Here is a 20,594-nt window from a genome sequence, read left to right as displayed (position 1 = left end):
ATCCTAGCAAACTCACGAGGCAGAGGTGGGAAGATTGGTTGAGGCCAAGAGTTCGAGACCAGCCTGGGCAACATAGCGTGACACCAGCTCTAAAAAAAATTTAAAAACTAGCTGGGCGTGGTGGCACACACCTGTAGTCCCAGCCACTCTGGAGGTTGAGGCAGGAGGATCACTTGAGCTCAGGAGTTCAAGGCTGCAGTGAGCTGTGATCACACCACTGCACTCTAGCCTGGGTTACAGAGCAAGACCCTGTCTCCAAAAGTAAGATAAAAATAAAAACATCCTTACTAAAATGAATTTAGCTTTGAAATGCTTTCATTTGCTGCAGGACTTCTCAGAATCTTTAATATACTAATGTACACAGACTTCAATCATTATGACAGTTTTACCAGTCTACAATGAGAAAAAATAATGCAAACGAAGAACCAAACAATAGGGAGATTGCCTAATTATCCTGCGTTTCTGGCCTAAAGTGCTGTGCATTGTGCATTTCTCCCTTTTCTCACACCTGAGAAAGATATTGATTTTGAATACATATTTGGTAATTAACCAATCAGAATCCTCTAAATGGAGATAATTTATTCCAAAGGAAGAAGGAAGGGGACAGGGAGAGAAGAGGGAGGAGGGAAAAGGGGAGAAAATTTGTTTGGATGACTTACTAAATACCACTTCATATTCACAGGCAAAGCTAAAATTCCTAAACATATTCATAAGGATGAAGCAACACAAAGTACACGCTTGTACCTAACCTAGCACTCAGACCAAACAGCTGCTCAGCAGAAGCTCAGCACAAATCATCCTCTCCAGTCTTTATTTTTAGATGCCTCTTAAGTGAAACAATCATTTTCTAAAGAATATAATTAAGATCAGTAGGTGTCATTTCATTATTTTGGAATTTTAATTCATTTCACATCAGTTATACTTTTTCCCCCTCATAAATCACATAATTATATAATATTCCATAACAAATTCCTTACCTTTGAATAAAAGAATTTATATGATCTTTTAAAAAATATACCGATTTAAAAAAACACAAGGCACCCGGAATGTTAGTTAGCATAACCCATGGATTTAAACACAGGGAGTCTAAAATTAAAAGTCAGACCCATTTTTCAAATGGTAATTTGGAGACTTGCTTATGGCTCAAAAAATGTGTACTTCATCATGGACAGCACATTTCACAAAATGTATAATGAAAAAGGCACATAATGAAATATATGCCTAATAGATCCCAGTATTTCTTTGGCAGCAGGGAATGCTAATTGCCTCCTGGAGTCTTAAATGAAACCTAATTGCTGGCTTGAGCTGTCACCGCTGACCCTGGTAACAGACTGGTGCACCCTTCATAAACCTAATGCAGCATAATCCTCCTTCATTACGGTTATTGCAGCTCTGCAGTGGGACACGTCTGCCACAAAAATAAACTACGCAGCCTCTGCTCTAAATGGATGTGCCGCTCCTCCATCCTAGTGCAAGTGGCACTGATGGCAGAAGTCACCCTTTACAAGTGATACCATGTCACAGCCCAGAGCTATTTCCAAACTTAGATTCACACACACCTGGGGACACTATACAGAAACCACAAACTCACTCCATGGTGACGGGGGAAAGGAAGGGAGAGGAAGCATGAATGGCTATTAAAAAAAAAAAAAAATCCACCACCATACAGCAAATGCAAAAAGCAGAAGAAATAGTATCTAAAAGAAATCATGTGTTTGAATTAGGAAATCCACGGATAAATCCATTAGATTTACAATCAAAATTTCAGATACTGAGCCCTAAGGATATTCCCTTTCATTTGTTTTGATGTGTGTATAGGCACGCTTTAAAAAAAAATTACTTCAATTAAAAATATTTATCTTACATCTACCACTCATCAATTCCCCAAACATTTATTGACCATCTACTGTGCCATCAGGTGTCAAGAACAAATGACGAAACACGTCCTCGAAAAGTTCACGACTTTGGTGAAAGAGACGCACAAACAACTATAATCCACTGTGAAGCATACCACAGCACAGGGTGTGTGCAGTACAACAGGAAGACAGATAAGGCAACAATGAATTACCCCTAATAACGAGAAGGGAATGTCAGATAAAACACCCAAAAAGATGTAAACATCAGCCTAAGCATTAAAGAATGAGTAGGAGATTATGTGATCAGATAGTAAAAGGAATTCAGGGGAGAAATAACAATAACAGCATGAGTCAAAGCAACAAAGTTTCAACACTGAGAAATGTTTGGAGAAAGGTGACAGGAAGCCAGGGGAGGATTAGGGGAGTGTCCAGACAAGGATAGGAAGATAGGTAGGACGGAGAGCCATGCAGAGCCTTGAATGCTCTGCTAGAGAGTGTGCTCTGAATCATGAGCAATTTGGTGAATTTTTAAAATTAAATAGACCTATGAGAGAATGTAACATATGTGTTCCCATCGTACAACTTAGGAAACAAAACAACCTCACAACTCCATCGTCACCAACACCCCTGCCCACCACGCTCTGTATTTAGTGTTTGTCTTTCTGGTATTTCCTTTTACCTTTACTCTCTATCTATCCCTAGACAACATAAAGTGGCAAGAAAGACTTTGAGCAGGAGAGGAAAGATATCAGACGTGACTTAGAAAAGTCTGCAGTGTAGAAGGTGGACCGGCCCCAGCACTTGGACAAGGGACGGCTTACACAAAGTGGTACTGTTGCAACAGCTGTCTTCACTTAAGGACTGTCCTAATGAAGGAAGGGCACCTGAGCCTCATTCACAGCGCATTCCTGGGGCATGGGGCAGCAGAGCTGAATGAGCAATTACAGGTGACCAAGTGCAGAAGAGAAGCCACGACCTACGTGGAGTGAGGCAGGTGGCAGTTATGAGGCAGCTGACGGGCTAATGAGGGGGATGAGGCCGGGGCACCAGGACACACCAAGCACAGCGAGGTAGACAGCAAGCACAGCATGGCAGGAGAGCCTGGCCCAGAGGGAGATCAGGGAAGGCTGCCCAGAGAAAGTGCTATTTAAGGAGGACTTTGAGGGATGGCTCTGATAGGCAACGATGAGTGTTAGGATTCTTGGGCAAGGAAACAGCACGGCCATAGGTGGAAAATTACTGGGCCTGTTCAGGAAACACCTGCAGTTTGGCAGAGCCCTGAGGAATAGCGGAACATAAATCTGAAGAAATCAGAGGTCCACTTAGGGATTATTTGCAGAGAACCTTAAATATCAAGCTTTAGTATATAGGTAATTCATGACAAATTCACTTTCATAACCATGAAATCTGCCTTAATCCCTTTTAGTTGAGAACTAAAATAACAGGGAGAGCCAATCTTGTGATTTTGGGGGAAACATCAATGATATCATTGCTGCTTATCATAGTTCTGTAAGTAAAACAGGCTGTTTTGGTTATGTGCAGGCTGGCAAACGTCTTGGCATAGTGTCATGGAGTCTTGCCTCTCACTTTAAAAACTAATCACTTAAATTCTGAATAACAAGGGATTCTGCCTTTTTCTCTTTCATATAAGGTACAAAAGAAAACAATGCATAGGAAAGAAATTAAGCATATTCTAATCAATATATCTAAACCTACAAAAACAACTTAGTTTTAGGTCTTAATCCTCCAATGGTCCTACTTCCTAATCTTCCTGTGATATTTACACTTCCTTGATTTACAATATTTCCTAGGCTTAAAAATGAAAGAAAAAATATGTTTTTGAAGTATTGAAGTAAAGCAAAACATTAAGAACCACAGTATTAGTAATTTCAGACAACAGCTTAATTTAAAAAATATCAAATATAGTTATTAACAAGATGTAATTTTCCCAGAGCATAATTATTTATTAGAGAATAAATAATAAATTCCAAACTAGGCTGGGCTCTCAACCCTCAGGTATTTCAGAAATGCATTCATTCACTGATTCTAAACACTTTCTTAAAAGCCACTTCATTTCATTATCTGCAAAATGGCAATAATAGCATCATCTTGGCTATGGCTATCCAACCTCTGTGGACTGAACTAACATCCCTAACCAGAAAAGAGGAGGCAGGGAGATAAACAAGCATGACACGGTGCACTAAGGTAGGTAAGTTCAAAGTGCTATGGGACTATAAAGAAAAGAATACCTAACTGGTAGTGGGGAGGAGTAGAATGAAGGCCAAGCTTTAGCTGAATGCATAGTTGCTAAGCAGGTAGAAACGGGAGAAGCCACTCCGGATCTGAATGGAACAACCTGGAGGGGAATTAAACATCACCAAGTGTCAGGGCCACAGGCAAACACAGAGAGAAAGGTCAGCAGATAGGGATGGGAAAGTAGTCAGGGGTAAAGAAGCCATTTCATAAAGGGAATAGGAAGCAAAAGACTTCAAATAGTATTCAAAAACCGGATTTTTAAAAAAATTTGTTTTCAAAAGTCCTTTTTGTAGTGCTGAAAGAACAGATGAAGAATATATGGAACACAGTCTTTAATGCTTATCTTTGTCTATTTTCTGCTGCTGTAAGAGAATACCACAGAGTGAGTAATTTAGAAAGAACAGAAGTTTATTTAGCTCACAGTTCTGGAGGCTGGGAAATCCAAGAGCATGGTGCAGGCATCTGGCGAGGGTCATCCCACGGCAGAAGGCGGAAGGAAGTGAGCATACGAGACTGAGAAAGGCACCAGGGGCTGGACTCACTTTATAACAACCAACTCACCTGACATTAATCCCTTCATGAGGGCTTCTCCTAATCACGTCTTCAAATTCCCACCTGTTAATACTGTTACACTGGCAATTAAATTGCAACATAAATTTCAGAGGGGACATGCAAACCATAGCAAAGCTCTTGGAAAATCCCAAGAGGCAGTGGGGATGGAGGGAAAGGAACAAATTGAAAATATTTTAGAGACTCCAACTCAAAGGACCTAACAACAATGGGATTTGTTACTGGGGTTTGAAAAAAGAGGCTGAGGGTGCAAACAAACAATGACACATGGAAGAAAACTCCAAGTGCCTGACTTGAGCAGCTCTTAATACATGGCGACGTCACTGAGACTGGAAATACGAAAGCAGCAAACCTTGTGGCAAGAGACTGGAGAGTTCAGTTTAAGACAGGCAGGATTTTTTTTTGGCACATACGGATACTCAGACAGATATAAGCATGAAATAAACCAAAGTGTTTGGCAGCAGGCAGAGAGGTCTGGATTAGAGATGAGAGCCAAGCAGATCCACTAAAATGCATGGGCCTGGGTAGGGATAAGTGGCCATTAATTGACACCCAGCCTCTCTGCAGCTTGAAAGCAACCAGGAACAGAATCATTCAAACCAATGCAGTGAAAAAGTTAAGTGACCACCATACCAAGCCTGAGAAACAGGGGTGGGTGGATGAAACAAGATTTCTTAGCCCAGTGGTTGTCAAAATGCACTTTATCAGGACCAGGAGCATCATCGGTATCACCTGGGAGCTCCTTGGAAATGGAAATTCTCAGGCCCACCTGAAACGTACTTAATCAGAAACTGGGGTGGGCACGGCAGATGCAACCTGTTTAACAAGCCCTCCAGGTGATTCTGCTGCTCACTGGAGGTTGGGATCTACCCTCTTAGTTAATGTCCCAACTACTTGAGAGGAATGGAATGTGAAATAACCCCCACCACAGGCAGATTTCCAAAGACTCAAGGAAATTAAGTTCATAAGTATGCACAGCTCACACAAAGATATGCATTAGGAACTTTTGCTAATTTTCAACAACCAGCAATTTTTCCCTGTGAGTTCAAAACTTGTAAGGCAAAGTAGATCAAGTCAGTGGCCCACACAATAAGGCTTCCTAACTTAGGAATGCAGTTCAACACTAAAATCACAAACATTACAAACGAGAGGGGGATATTCTACTACTTAGAGGATGCTACACCACCAAAGGATCCCTATCTCATTTTCTTACCAGACTCCTCCCCATCGACTAACATCAAGCATTTATGGGATGGCCAACCAGGGTTACAGGCTCTCCGGATATGCAATAGTCCTCTGAGTCAAGCTAATTGACCAGGCTCAGGATGAAACTCTTGACTTAGGCCTCTTTGAGCCCCCTAAGAAACTGAGTTAAATCACTCACATATCAAATTTTACATGTAAGATGGATCCAAGAATGGCTATGTTTTTTTCCCCAATAGCAAGAACAATGAAGAAAATCAAACAAAAGCTTGACAGCAGAGAGAAAGTCAAGAAATAGAGAAGCAACAGGAAAAAAGAAAAGGAAATTAAAACAATGTTAATACCCCATTTATAATCCAACTAGACCCATAAGGGTGGTGTGATAACCACCCTTATCACACAAAAAGGCACTTAGTCACTATTACCTTTTATCCTCGGCTACCCTTAAGTCCTTCATCCACAAGCACTGCATCATATCCTTTAATTCTGAATTATAAACAATTCCAAGATTATTTTCATAATTAGCATGCATGCAATGTATGGCAAAGGCATCACTGGTCTGGTCCAGATGCATTTCCTCTTCCCTTCCACTGTAAAAATCCCAGTCAGACCTGCATTTTTCCTAGGCTTTCTCCCCCTGACCCTGCAAAGGGGTAGGGTACCCTCCTATGACCTCAAGCCTGCCTGCAATCCTGCATGCAAGATTTAACTAATTCTTGGCCATCCATTCTGCTTCAAGAATACATACTACACACCTGTCCTTCTTTGAGTTGTTCCTTTCTTCTAACATTCCCTCCCACTCGCTGGGAGGCTGATGTGAAGATCAATGAGTTAATGTTTGTCAGATACTTTAGGCTTCTCAGATGAAAGGCAACATTAAAGTTCAAGCAACCCGTGGCTGGCATTACACTAGAGGTGTTGCAGTTGACTCTTTATATTTGGGTTTCAAAGAAGGAAATCAAGGCTGCAAAGATATATCAGCTAGTTTTTGCACTCTTATTAAAGATAGGCAGAGTTAGCTTAACATTACCAGATTTCAACATTAAAAATACAAGGATCTTTATATAATACACTGGACCCTGGTTATAATAAGAAACATACAAGGAAAAGGATCTTTTTCTCTGCCTTTTTCTCAAAGGGTGGCTTTCCCTCCCCAAACTTCCCTACTGACTGGTTCTGGAACTCTCAACCTCCCTGTATAAAGGGTCACATGGCAGCTGCCAGCTAACATGTTTGCTTTGAGCCAGTAGACTTAAAAAAAAAAGTCAAAGACAAAGCTTTATGTGTATGTTGGCACACATGTGAATTCAGGCTGCTGGAAAAAAAAACAATACACAAAGAGCACATTCATGGCCACATACAACTCCTTGAACATATAAATGGCCATCCTCAACCTACTCTGAGTGAAATGCTGTATACCACACTACACAGAATTCTCCATAAATATCCCAGCAAGCTAGATGCTACTGGCTCCACCTTGCAGATGAAGAAACTGAGGCTCCGCAAGGCTACAAAGTTCATCCAACATCACACAACTAAAAAAAAAAAAATGGCAGACCTGGAATTCAAACCTAACTATATTTCAAACTCCCAAATCTGGACCCCCTGCTACTACACGCTGACAGCCAGAAAAGCTGCAGAATTTGCCACACACCACTCAAGCCTTCCATGGGACATGGAAGGGGAAGGGTAAATTAAATCAATTTAAATCAGTAAAGGGAGATCAAAAAGCTTATTTTAGGCATTAACTTGGAAACTCCTTCCTTACCAAAGCTTTTGTGTTTGTTTCCCCTCATTCCTTAATTGGTTAATTAAGTATTACATCTTATCTCTTTCCCCTGCCTTATCTCTAACAAAGTGCATAGCACTGTTTTGAGGTTTAGAATGAATTTTAAAAATACACAATACTTAGTGACTAAGTAATGAGGTTCAAATCCAAGAATGTGATCAAAAAGGACAAGTGTATGGAACCCAGGAAGGCTGTAATATGCAACCAAAGGGTTGATGTTTACGTCTCTGGAGAAAGTTTAAACTCCTAATAAGGCAGGCAGGCAGGCATTGGGGGAAAAAAAATCCTCATAATTCTTGACATTTGGCTCATCCATTCAAGGCAAGTAAGAATTATTCTAAAAATTCTGATTTTTTTTCTCTGAATTCTTTATGATTCTTCCATATTAAAATAGTCTCCATGTTTGTCCTATGACAGCTGTCCATGGGACAAAGTATGCATAAACCCGAATTACTTTAGTGTTAATAATAATTACGTATTTAAGCCAATGATGGAAACTAAGCAGCTACCTGTGATTACCAGGAAAGGGCTTCTCTTCAGCCATTTCTCTCATGCAGGTACTGTAACTTCGGGAAAACTCCTGTCAAGGGGCTGTTCTTGAGATAAGATGCCAGTAGAGGGGCTTAGATAAATACTTAAAGCTGTAGGAAGTCAGTGTGCTCTTCCCACTCTGATGTACTGGCCTGAGGTCACCAAAAGCTGGACATCTGCCATCTCCGCCAAGACTCAACCACTATGAACAATACTACAACGCCACTTCAGCGCAGTGAAGAGGCGCCCTTGAAAGGCAAACTATGTATAATACAGAACGCTGCTGTACTACAAGGAACTTTTCTAGGCAGGGTTTGCTGAATCCTGGGCCATTAGGCTACAACGAGCTGCAAGAAGATACAACATACATCCAGTTTTCATAAAGCTTCAGAGAAAGGAACACTATTCCTTACAACCCTGCTAAAGCAATAATCATGACTTTTAAAAGTAGAGAATACTGTAAAAAACATAGTGACACATAAATGAGTTCTGCGCATCATGGCCACCCAATTCAGATGAAGCAAAAGGGCTATTCAAGGTGTCATTTCTACAGCACAAGCTTTTAACCCCATCACTTAATAATTTTATAACAGAAAGTCTGGAATGCTGCGGTATTATCACCACCTATTGCTGTCAAGAAGCTCTTTAAAAAGGAATCAATACTATTTTAATGAAACCCAGCATGGGCCAATTAAAATTTAGATAATCATACAACACAGGTGTTTGTGGAAGAAACAGCATCAGGCACTGAATTGTGTCCAAAAAGGGAGATGTTTGCTTCTCTGGAAGCTACCTGTGGTTCAGATAAGTGGGTAAGATGCTTCTAGTTTAATTTCTGATGGGGGGAAGGGTTAGTATTAGCAACACTGCACCAATCTGGCCATAAATCCCCCTCCGGCCCCCAGATAGTTAGGTATGACCTTTCTCTCCTTTTCTGCACCGACTTTGCACCAGATGTTTTGCTCTACCTAAAAGCCACTCTCCTAATCACTCCTCCAGGTGAGCACCACCTGAATCGACCCTGTAAGCCCAGAGCACAGCTCACCTGCAGAACCAAGCCTTCCCGAGGCTCTCACAGAAGCCCTCTTCCACTGCACTGTAATTCTTGATCAGCCTTGGGGTTTCCTCCTCTAGGCTGCAGATTCCTACACTGTGATCGTGTTTTAGCATCTTTCTATCCCCCTGTTCCTAGCAGAGTAGAAGCTCAATACTGGGTCTGTCGAATGAATGAGCGAACCAATCCATTTCAAGAAATTAGCACATCGGTGGTAACTGTATGATGCCGCCCGCAGTTTAGAGATTCCTCACCGTCACAAAGAGCCTGTAACGAGCAATCCCTCCGACAGACTTCAGTCAAAACCCTACAATCTCTGTAAATTGTAGGTGGGGATGGGGGAGGGTGACAGGAACTGAAGGAAGTGTGAGGGAAAGGGAGATAGGGACAGAGCTACCTCACTGTTCCCTCCAGAAGAGAAGGTTTGAAAAACCTACTTGCAAGTATTCAAATCCGAGATGTGGGGGTCACGTGGAGGTTGTTAATACTCAGAACTTTTTAAAGTTTGAGGTGGAGACCTGGTCTGAAATTATGTGACCACAGCTTTCCCCAAGAACCAGCTCGACCACCCAAGTAGGAGCCTAGACGCCCAGGAGTTCGGTGGCTCGGCCAGGGCCTAGAGGGAGGCCATGAAATCTCCCCGCCCTCCCAAGATCCTGTCCCCGTGGGGGGCAGACGGGGCGACGGGGAGTCGCATCCCCCTACCGCGCTGCAGTGACCAAAACGTCGTTCGTCTTTCATCCTCCTTGCCCCCGCGGTCTAGGTATCTCCAAGCTGCCCTTTCCAGGCCCTCTCTCGTTCCCCAAGCGCAGAAGGGAATGGAAAGAGGGAGCGAGGGTGTAAGTTTAACCACAAACTCCCCAGACAGCGCTCACCTCCCGGCTCACAACCCGGACAAGCTGTGCGCCTCACCGCGGGCAGCTCCCACAGAGAAATAACACCCCAGCGGCCCGGCCACCTCGCGCCCCCGCCGCCCTGCCAGGCGTCCCGGGCCGCCAATAGCAAGTTGGCGTTGCCAACGTTTGCCCAAGTCATCTGCGAGGCGCCCGGAGCGCCCGGGCGGCCCCCGGCCTCGGGCCCGACTCCCCCGCCTCGGACGGGGCTTACCTGCTTACATGGCCCCCGTCGCGCCCCGGAGCCCCGCGCGGAAAGGTTGTCCTTCGCGGCTGCGGAGCCCCAACTCCCCACGGAATTGATTCCAGTGGCTGGCGGAGGAGGGGCGGGGGGAAGGAGCCGGCGGAGGCGACAGGGGAGGGAGGTTTCCGCCGCGATCCCGGCGCGATCGTCGGCGCAGGGGCGCACCGGAGGAGACAAGGAGAAAAACCTATGCACTGGGTTGTCCCGCCCGAGGGGCGCTGGGGCGAGGAGGCCGGGGAGGACGGGAGAGGTGGGAGGGGAAGGACCGCCAGCGGCCACTTTGTGTCTACTGCTCCCGGAGGATCTGCGCCCGGAGAGGAGGCAGCTGAGCCCGGAGGAGCGCAGCAACCTGCCCCCGAGACTGCGCCGGCTGCGCTCGCTCGGCGGAGAAAAAGTTGGGAAGAACTTTGAGGGGCCGGGAGAGCCAGAGCGGCAGGAAATGCGAGCGGCAGGGAGAGGAGGGAGGAAGGGGCCGTGCGAGTGGGAGGGGACGGAGCAGGCGCCGGCGGCCGGGCTCCCCCACCCCCGGGCCGGGCTCGGTGGCGCTGGGGGCCTGGAGGCGGAGGGAGCGCGGGGCGCGCGGCCGGGGGCGGGGAGGAATGCGGCCGGGAGGGAGCGCGCCGGGGGCGCCGCGGGGACGCGGGCGCGCGCGCTCGGGCGATCGCTGAAACGTGGAGCCCGAGCTCCCGAGCTGGAGGCGCGCGGTCCTTGGGGACGTCACAGCGCTGGAATCTGAGGAATGCCGGGCTGCAGGAGCTCCTTCTGCAGGCCCCGGAGAAGTCGCGCACTTTTCATGGGGTAGCTTTGAAAAATGTTTTTAAAGGTGGGAGCTGAGGACAGAAGACGGGATGAAACTCCCCAGAGTAAGAGACGTGGGAGTGAAGGCAAAGCGACGCAGCCAACCCAACCCTGCGCCGCTCGCGCCGTGGGGGAGACAGCGGGAAGGAAAGGAAAATCCCACCTAGATTTCCGAAAACCACAGGGACCGAGCGGCGGCAGGAACTCGCCCACTCCGACCTAGCGCAAGGACAGTCCACCTTATGTTGCGGGACCCTCCAAGCAGGACGATCCCGTGCAGCCACCACACAGGGAAAGACAGACCAGGAGAAAGTAAGGTGGCCTCACCGAGTATGCAGTCTCAGATATCTCTCCCCAGAACACCCAGACCTCCAGGTACCGGACCTAGTGTCTGAGCACCCTTCCCCCTTCCTCCTCCACCCGCACCCCCACCCTCCCGCAAGGAATGGCAAAAGCAGCCTATGTGTGCCGAGAGTTGGAAAATGCCGTTTTCCCGGTTTGTTCCATGCCACAGAATCGCCCCACCCTGCCTGGGTAGGCTCTGGGAGGGAACTTCCTTAGCACTTTTGGAGGTGGAGTTAATGAGACGCAGCTGGTATGATGGAAAAAGCTGGGAGCCAAACCAGGGAACCTGGGTTTTAGGCCCTGCCCTGCTGCTGACCGATTGGATGATTGAGAAGTATCCTCAGCCCCTGAGATCCTGGGTTTCTGTAGCTGTAAAGTTAAAGGCTTTGCCTACATTTCTGTTGTCCTTTGCATTGCTACAAACAAGTCTTGGCATCTGTTATCCCACCAGGACTCAAGTCTAGTCCTTCCAAGCTTTCTTGGGTTGCAAAGGGACCTTGAAGTCATTGTCCAGAAGGTATTATTCCAAATTACTTCAGTGTCCGACAAAATTTCCCGCCTTTTGGGGAAGAGAACTCGATACCAAAAAGCGGAGCCTTATTGTGCCCACCGTGTACAAACCTGTTGGGACTGACTTCTCCGAGCATTTGCCAAACTCCAGAACTGTAAAGATTAAAGACGCTAAGTACAGTGCAAAGGGGATGGAAGAAAAACGCTGAAAGGAAATCAGTGTCTCAAATTTTCAAGGAAATCGCTGCGCGGACTTGTTGGTTTCCCAGAGAAAACACTAGGCATTATCTTACTGTGTTCCAGGAAGCGTGTTAAGCGCTCTATGAGCTCCTGTATCATTATCCCCATTCCTAGAAGAGGAAAGTGAGGCATGAAGAAATTATGTATCTCACCAAGGGTCATGCAGCTAGTAAGATGTGGTAATGGGCCCTGGTCTGTCCAGTCCGAAGTGCATGCTCTTAATCTCTTTGAAATTTGACCAAATGGGATTAGGAGAAAAGATAAAGAAATGTCTTCAGGCTCTCAATGTAGTAAGACTCAGGCTTCTGCTCTTTCCTACTAGATGGGAGCCCTCTGGGTGTCTTTCCCAGTGGAAAGGTGGTAACATGTATATTGTTGCTCTGAAGTCACTATGATACCAACCACAGCGCAGTACCCTGAGGCTGCCGTGGCATGGAAGAAGGGGCAAAGGGACTTGCATGCAGACACAGGAATTCCAGTTCTGCCTCTGACCAGCCATGTGACCCTGAGCAAGCCACTTCACCTCTAAGCCTGAGTTTATTTTTTAATTGGAGTGTGACAGCAGACCTAGTTTGGTTGGATTAGTTCATCTCTGAGGTCTTTCCCAGGTCTGAACTTGCATGAGCATATACTCCTCCAGACAGATGGCATGCCTGCGGACGAAGCTAAGCGATAAAGCCAAGGAAAAAAGCCCATGTTGTAGGGAGAGGTCTGTTTTCACCTTGCCTTCGGATCAAAATGAATGTTGAAACTCCAAGGAATGTCACTGAGTTTCCAATGGTAAGTAAAGCTAAAATTTAGCACTAACCCTGTGGATTCATTTTTTAAATTGGAATAATTTTACTTATTAAAAAAATACATTATTATTATTTTAAAGCCTATAAAGTGCATCTGACCAGCCACGTTTCTTTTTCTTTAGAACAGATCACAGAAAGGCAATACAAATATTTTTTTAAATAAAAAGTACAACTTGAGGTTTAAAAAAAAAAAACTTACATTCTCTGGATAAATATATAAAAGCTAGTCACAAGTTTCTTTTGAAAAAGAAAAAAGCAACCTGTTTCCTAAGTCTGTGTCACACTCAAGCCTCCTTACTCTGCATCAGGGTGAACAGGAGTTTGGTTAATCAGATTAGCCCTGAACACATCACTACACGTTTACTTTAAAGCTTTGCAATTTTAGGAACTTGTCGATATTAACTTTCCCAAAGCAATATTTTGACTTCTAAGCCTGCCTCAAACTATAAATACCAAGCAGAATCTCTTGGGCCTCCACGACTCCTCCCACTCCGACCCAATATGTTCCTCTCATTAATGTATTTTATACCTTCAAAGACACTGAAATCACTGAAAGAACAAGGTCTCCAATCAAAGCAAACTGGAAAGTAAGCAGGCTTTGTTAGGAAAACTTTGATGATGTCTAGGGGCTTTCTACAAAGGTTAAAGTTATATTTATATACAGGGGCTGTCTGGAAAGTATCCAGCCATTGTTAATACAACAAGAATGGGTATGTGGCTGGATACTTTCTGGACATCCCTTATATATCCCCAGCCTAATTCCAATTCCTAAAAGGATGTTTGGCAGCATAGAGTATTGGAGGGAAGTGGGGAGCTTTTTCAAAACACTCATCCTCTCTGAATCCCCTGCTCCCATATCTTATTCCCTGAGGCTAGGGTAGAGATGGGTTGGGAGGTATGTATGTATAATATTTTTAGACACTATTTTGTTGAGATACTATTCACATTCAATAAAAACGAATCTTGAGTGTACATACAGCTTGAGGACTCTTTCATATGTATATATCCATCTGACCACCACCACCCAGGTCAAGGTACAGAAAATGTCCATCACTTCAAGAAATTCCCCTGTGTGACTTTTCAGTCAGTATAGCCCCTCCTCGCTGATTTCTACCATCATAGGTTTGTTTTGCTAGTTCTCAAACTTCATATAAGTGGGATCATATAGTATTTCTATATGTATATAATACATGGGGGGGATCTGGATTCTTTAATGTTCTGAGATTCATGTTACTGAATGTATCAGTTTATTCCTTTTTATTGCAGAGTAGATTCCATCGTGTGAACATGTCACAATTTGTTTATCTATACTCCTGTTGATATATCGGGCAGGTATATTTTGAAAACACTTCCCAGGTAATGCCATTATGCCTGTCTCCCTCCAATTCAGCTCCACTGGCTTACAGAAAATATAATAAAATAAGCCTAGAATATTAATACCTACAAAAAATATTAAGCAACAGAGGACAGGAAGAGAACATTTTAGAGCAACCACCCTTAAAAGTGCTTTCACAGTAGTTACATTCAGAGCTTCCTATTAACAAAAACAAGTTAGGGAATTCACTGCAATATGAACTTCTTGTTATCTAGTGATTTTTTTTTTAAAGCTTTATGATTAAGCAGAGGTGTCAGGTACAACTGCACACATGGTGAATGGGGAGAGAAAATGTGGTATATACATAGAGTATGATATTTTTCCACTTTTAAAAAGAAGTGAATTCTGCGATATGTGAGAACACGGATGGACCTTGAGGACATTATGTTAAGTGAAATAAGCCAGTCACAGAAAGACAAATACTGTATGAGTCCTCTTACATGAGGTATCAAAAATAGTCAAACTCAGAGAAGCAAAAAGCAGAACTGTGGTTGCCAGAGACAGGAGGGACAGGGAAATGGGGAGTTGCTAAATAATTTTATACGCGTAAAGTGTCAGTAATGCAAGATGAATAAATTCTGAAGATCTGCTCTACAACATTATGCTTATAGTTAACAATATCGTAGCCCGGCACAGTGGCTCATACCTGTAGTCCCAGCTACTCCAGAGGCTAAGGTGGGAGGATCGCTTGAAGCCAGGAGTTTGAGACCAGCCTGGGCAACACAGCAAGTCTCTCTCTGTCTCTCTCTCTCTCTCTCCCTCTCTGTCTCTATAAATATATTCATACACACATATATATAGACAGAGTACACTTAAAAATCTGTTAAATAGCCTTTTCACAAGATGGGATCAAAGGCAAAAAAGGAAGCTCCTGCCTCTCCCAAAGTCAAAGCCAAAGATAAGACTTTGAAGGCCACAAAAGCAGTGCTGAAGAAGTCTACAGCCACACACACACACACACACAAAAGATCTGCAGTTCACCTACTTTCTGGTGGCCCAAGACACTGACTTTTGCTCTGGAGGCAGCCCGGATATCCTCAGAAGAGCGCCCCCTAGAGAAACAAGCCTGACCACTATGCAATCATCAAGTTCCTCCTGACCACTGAGCCTGCTATGAAGAAGATAGAAGACAACAACACACTTGTGCTCATTATGGATGTCAGAGCCAACAAGCACCAGATCAAACAGGCTGTGGAGAAGCTCTATGACATTGATGTGGCCAAGGTCAGCACCCTGATCAGGCCTGATGGAGAGAAGAAGGCATATATATTACACTGGCTCCCGATTACAGTGCTTTGGATGTCACCAACAAAATTGGGATCATCTAAACTGGGTCCAGCTGGCTAATTCTAAATATATGTCTTTTCACCGTAAACATTTTTTAAAAATCTGTTAAATCAAAAAATTTAAATAACTAAAAAAAAAAAACATAAGAAATTTAAAAACATCTGTTAAGAGATTTAAATTAGAAAAAAAAGGGGGGGGGGAGCAGGCGCAGTGGCTCACTCCTGTAATCCTAGAATTTTGGGAGGCCAAAGCCAGAGGATAGCTTGAGGCCAGGAGTTCGAGAACAGCCTGAGCAAGAGTGAGAACCCCGTCTCTACCAAAAAAATATAAAAATTAGCTGTGCGTGGTGGCACATGCCTGTAGTCCCAGCTACTTTGGAGGCTGAGGCAGAAGGATCACTTGAGCCCAGGAGTTTGAGGTTGCAGTGAGCTACGATGACACCACTGCACTCTAGCCCAGGTGACAGAGTGAGACCCTGTCTCAAAAATACAAAACAAAACAAAGAAACACTAGGGGTCATAACCAAAGGACTCAGGAATCACCTTGAAGAGACTGTCAGTGGCTAAACATGGGCCAATTTTAGCATCAAGAAGAAAAATAATGGCAATTAGTGGAAACATTTCAACTGTGTTTAAGTCCTTAAGTTCATGATGGCACAAGAAAGAAAATCTAATTAGTCATGATTAGAATCAACTCATTACTTTAAAAAATGATAAGCGGATGGAAATAAATCATCTGTTTCCTAAAAAATTATACTGCTGTTAACAAAGTAGTAGATGAAGATGAGTTTTTTATTGTGGAAATAGTCTAGATAATAAACAAAGGGAATGATAAAATAAAATATCACCATTTTGTGACCTCAGGTAATGGCTTTAGGCATGAGCATCAGTGTTTGCCAACATGACAGAAACAGAGATGATCAGACATTAGACTATTGCCATTTTGCTTTGAGAAAGATAACCTGAATCTGACCAAACCTCTAGAGTAGATTCAGCTACCAGTTTGCAAAAAACACAAGCACAGAGGAACATGTTCAGACTCACAGATGCAATCAGCAGAATCCAGGCTGTGGGAAACTGTGAAAGAAAAAACCAAAACAAATACATTTTAATGAGAGGGAGAAGAAATAGGGGAAATCTATGGACTAAAAGAGACTTAAAAGACATACCAGCTATCTATCTCGACATGTGACATTATTTGTTTTGTAATCCAAATTATAAAACAAAAAAGCCATTTATGCTACTTATGAAGAAATTTGAACACTGTTTAGATAGATACTAAGGAATTATTATAAAATATTTGAGATGTGATAGCTGATATGATGTTTATGTAACCTTAAAGAGTCGTGTTCTTTTAGAGATATACAAGGGATGTCCACAAAGCATATAGCCATTGTTGATATAATGAGAACATACTACATGGCTGGATACTTTCCGGACAGTCCTCGTATACCGAAATACTTATGGTTGAAATGTTATGGCATCTGGGATTTGCTTCCAGATAATACAAGAGGTGGGAAATGGATGACAGTATCAATACAGTCAGATTGGCAATGAGTTGATGTTTGTTGAAGCTGGGTGATGGCTATGTAGGGGTTCATTATACTATTCTGTTTAATTGTATATAAGTGTGAAATAATAATGTATTACAAAATAATATATTCTCATTTCAAACAATATTGAAGTATATAATTAAAAGATGGGTTGTCTGTTTTTGCATCCCATTTCTATCTTCACATTCCCTGGAGGTAATCACTTCAATTCTATACTATGGGTCATTCTGCATTTTGGATGGGATGTACATGAGATTTTTTTTTTTTTAGCGTCTGGATGTCTATATACCAAACTGTTAACAGTATGGGGAGAAAGCAACATTTTCATTTGAACCAAATTTGGTATTTGAACTTGTCGGAGTAAGTTCAAATGCGCCTCACTTTGCAGAAAACACAATATAAAAATTTCAAACCTAGGGCCGGGCTCGGTGGCTCACGCCTGTAATCCTAGCACTCTGGGAGGCCGAGGCGGGCGGATCGTTTGAGCTCAGGAGTTCGAGACCAGCCTGAGCAAGAGTGAGACCCCATCTCTACTAAAAATAGAAAGAAATTATATGGACAGCTAAAATACATATAGAAAAAATGAGCCGGGCATGGTGGCTCATGCCTGTAGTCCCAGCTACATGGGAGGCTGAGGCAGCAGGATCGCTTGAGCCCAGGAGTTTGAGGTTGCTGTGAGCTAGGCTGACGCCACGGCACTCTAGCCCCAGCAACAGAGTGAGACTCTGTCTCAAAAAAAAAAAAAAATTTTCAAACCTAGGAAGCAAATTTGTTTTGGGTTGAGTAGAAGTAATCTTCACTAAAAGAAGTAGTCATAGGTATAACTTTAAATTGTGAACACCACTATTGAATCTGATTTTTACATTATGTTAAATGTATATAACTTTTTTTTCTAATTTATATAACTTTTGAAACACACACCACACTCTGTGGTTCGTGATCTGGATTTTAAGTCGGGAGACCTGAGTCTTTATACAGGTAACATTTGCATAGGGCACAAAAATTACTGATCAATCCTGTCAATTTCTTTTTTTAACTACATGTTTCAGCTAGAATTGTTCTATTAAAATAGCAGATTAGTTAATCACAATAGACTTGTCCAGGAAATAGAAGGAAAGAAGAAAGCTCAGCAAGCATAAAAATATAAATAGAAACTAAGTATTATATCACATCTACATGAACCTTATTTAAAAACAGACAGAAACACTTAGTGTGTGCATGTATCTTATTATTTCTCTTCTGACAAGAAGCTGGAAGATGGATTTGTTGGGCCCTTCTGCACGCAGGGAACCACCTACTCCCACCCATCTGTTAAGCCAGCTCCATATGTTCTATAAAATCAATGTAATCTTTTTGTGAAAATTTCTCTAATTAAGAAGAGCATGTTCCTACCTGATTTTTCTGCAAACTCTTTATAAATACTTACATGATTATATTTGTGTAAAATTTGAGGTATTACAAACCACATGCAAATTAACATGGACTAATCTTAATAATTCTTTTCTAGGTAAATAAGTTAACATTCATACGAATTCGAAAACACTTAATAAGCCCCTGCTGTTTGCTAAGTGCTGATAATACACAGTTGAGTAAGACATGTTTGGGGCTGAGTTTTTTAAACATCTTCCACATTTAGACTGCAGCAGATCTTTGCTGTCATCTTTTGATACCTTCCTGTACTTCCTATAGCATTTTGAATGAACACATGCTTTTTGAAAAAGATGAAGAATGGGATTTTTTAAATAGAATATTGGGACAACGTTCAATAGCTAAGTTTTCTGGAAAGAACATTATTACCACATTTTTTCTGTATTCTTTAAAAAAGAATTGTTCAAATTAAATGATACTTGGCATAGCACTTCCACAAACATTATGACATCATCAAATCATGAAGACAGGAATAAGATTTAGCAAAACAATCTTCAGTAGGAACACGGAGCACCATTCCTGGCTAAAATAGCATTTTGCTGTAAGAACTATAAATGAAAGACATAAAAGGATTTTAATTTCATGAGTCCTAAAAATGTGAGAATCATACAAAGGAAGAAAACAGTGCTAAAATAAGGACCAAAAACTTTAAATGTAAATAATAGCTGTTCTGCAAAGTGAGTTACATCTCTATGTGTGATTTATATACGACTGAATATGCACCTTTTTTGATTTGCACCCAGCAAATTTATTGGTACCAATTTTAGCGTACAAAGCAATTACTCTAGGAAAAAAATTGAGAAACTCTTTATAGTTGTGAAGAATTAGTTATTTCTTAAACAAATTCTGTTACCAAGAAAATAAATGTTAATACATGATTATATGAAACTATCAGTTTCCTCAAACATGTGCAGAAATAAGTGAGTTATAAAAAAATTTGGCAGGATAGGGATTTATGATTCATATATAAGAGACCCTCCACTTCAGCTGTTAGTAGCCTCTCTGTTGACACATGGTGAGCTCACCACCGTGTCTCAGCAAGACTCTGTAAGGAGAGAAAGTGACATTTTCGTTTGTACTAAAATTGGAATTTCATCAGAGTAGTTCGGCGGTGCCTCACTTTGGAGAAAACCTAATATAAAAATTCCAAACTTATGAAATAAATATGTTTGGGAATGGTTTCTCATTCAAGGTAAATCACCACAGCTGTAAATGTAGGCACTTTTATATTATGTGCACCGGCGTTGATTATAAGTATGAATTCAATACACAAATTTTCACACTCACACCCATGATTTAGGATTTGGACTTGAGGGGCTGACACATGAGATTATTGTAAGAACTGGCTGTGTGACACTACAATGCACTTATAGGCCCTTATTTCCCAAACTATACAGTAAAGGGAGTTGGCTTAAAGACTCTTTTAAGTCTAAAATTGTACGATTCTCTCATTCCTCTACGATAAGCATTCTGCTGCATTAATGAGGTTACAAGTTCATAGTTTCTTTACATGTTTCTTCTGCAAATGTCCTATTTTGAAGAGCAGTAGTTTTGGCCAATACTCTAGGAACTATATCAGTAGTGGACTTTCCACGGTTCTAGAACTATGGCTACCTTACATCTGGATTTTTTAGGACATAGCAATTAAAAAATAACCTTTCAGTCTCCCAACACCAGCACAGAATTCTCCATAAGTACTGAAGTAGTCTACAGCTAAAATATAATAATGGTTGTCTTTTCTAAAATCTCTCAAAAAATAAGTTAATATTAATACATAAAATTTTTCTGAATTTCTTGTGTTTCTCCCATGCAATTTCTTAAATTTCTAATACCTATTACCACTTATCTAGTAGTGGAGGATAACAG

The 20,594-nt window shown here is 42.3% G+C and overlaps 1 protein-coding gene and 1 pseudogene across 1 annotated transcript in view; one reads left to right on the top strand and one right to left on the bottom strand.

Annotated features, from left to right (window-relative positions):
* PTPN14 (protein tyrosine phosphatase non-receptor type 14) overlaps positions 1–10,585 on the bottom strand; it is a 138,929-nt gene extending 128,344 nt beyond the window's left edge. The window contains exon 1 of the mRNA XM_069459297.1: positions 10,367–10,585. The gene's annotated coding sequence lies outside the window, so the exon portion shown is untranslated. The remainder of the gene's footprint in view (positions 1–10,366) is intronic.
* Positions 10,586–15,304: 4,719 nt separating this feature from the next.
* Positions 15,305–15,789, top strand: LOC138375790 (large ribosomal subunit protein uL23-like; annotated as a pseudogene).
* Positions 15,790–20,594: the final 4,805 nt, after the last annotated feature.

The sequence above is a fragment of the Eulemur rufifrons genome, chromosome 27, assembly GCF_041146395.1.
Source record: "Eulemur rufifrons isolate Redbay chromosome 27, OSU_ERuf_1, whole genome shotgun sequence".
NCBI lineage: Eukaryota > Metazoa > Chordata > Mammalia > Primates > Lemuridae > Eulemur > Eulemur rufifrons.
Note: the sequence above shows the minus strand (reverse complement) of the source record. Positions and strands in the feature narration are given on the sequence as shown.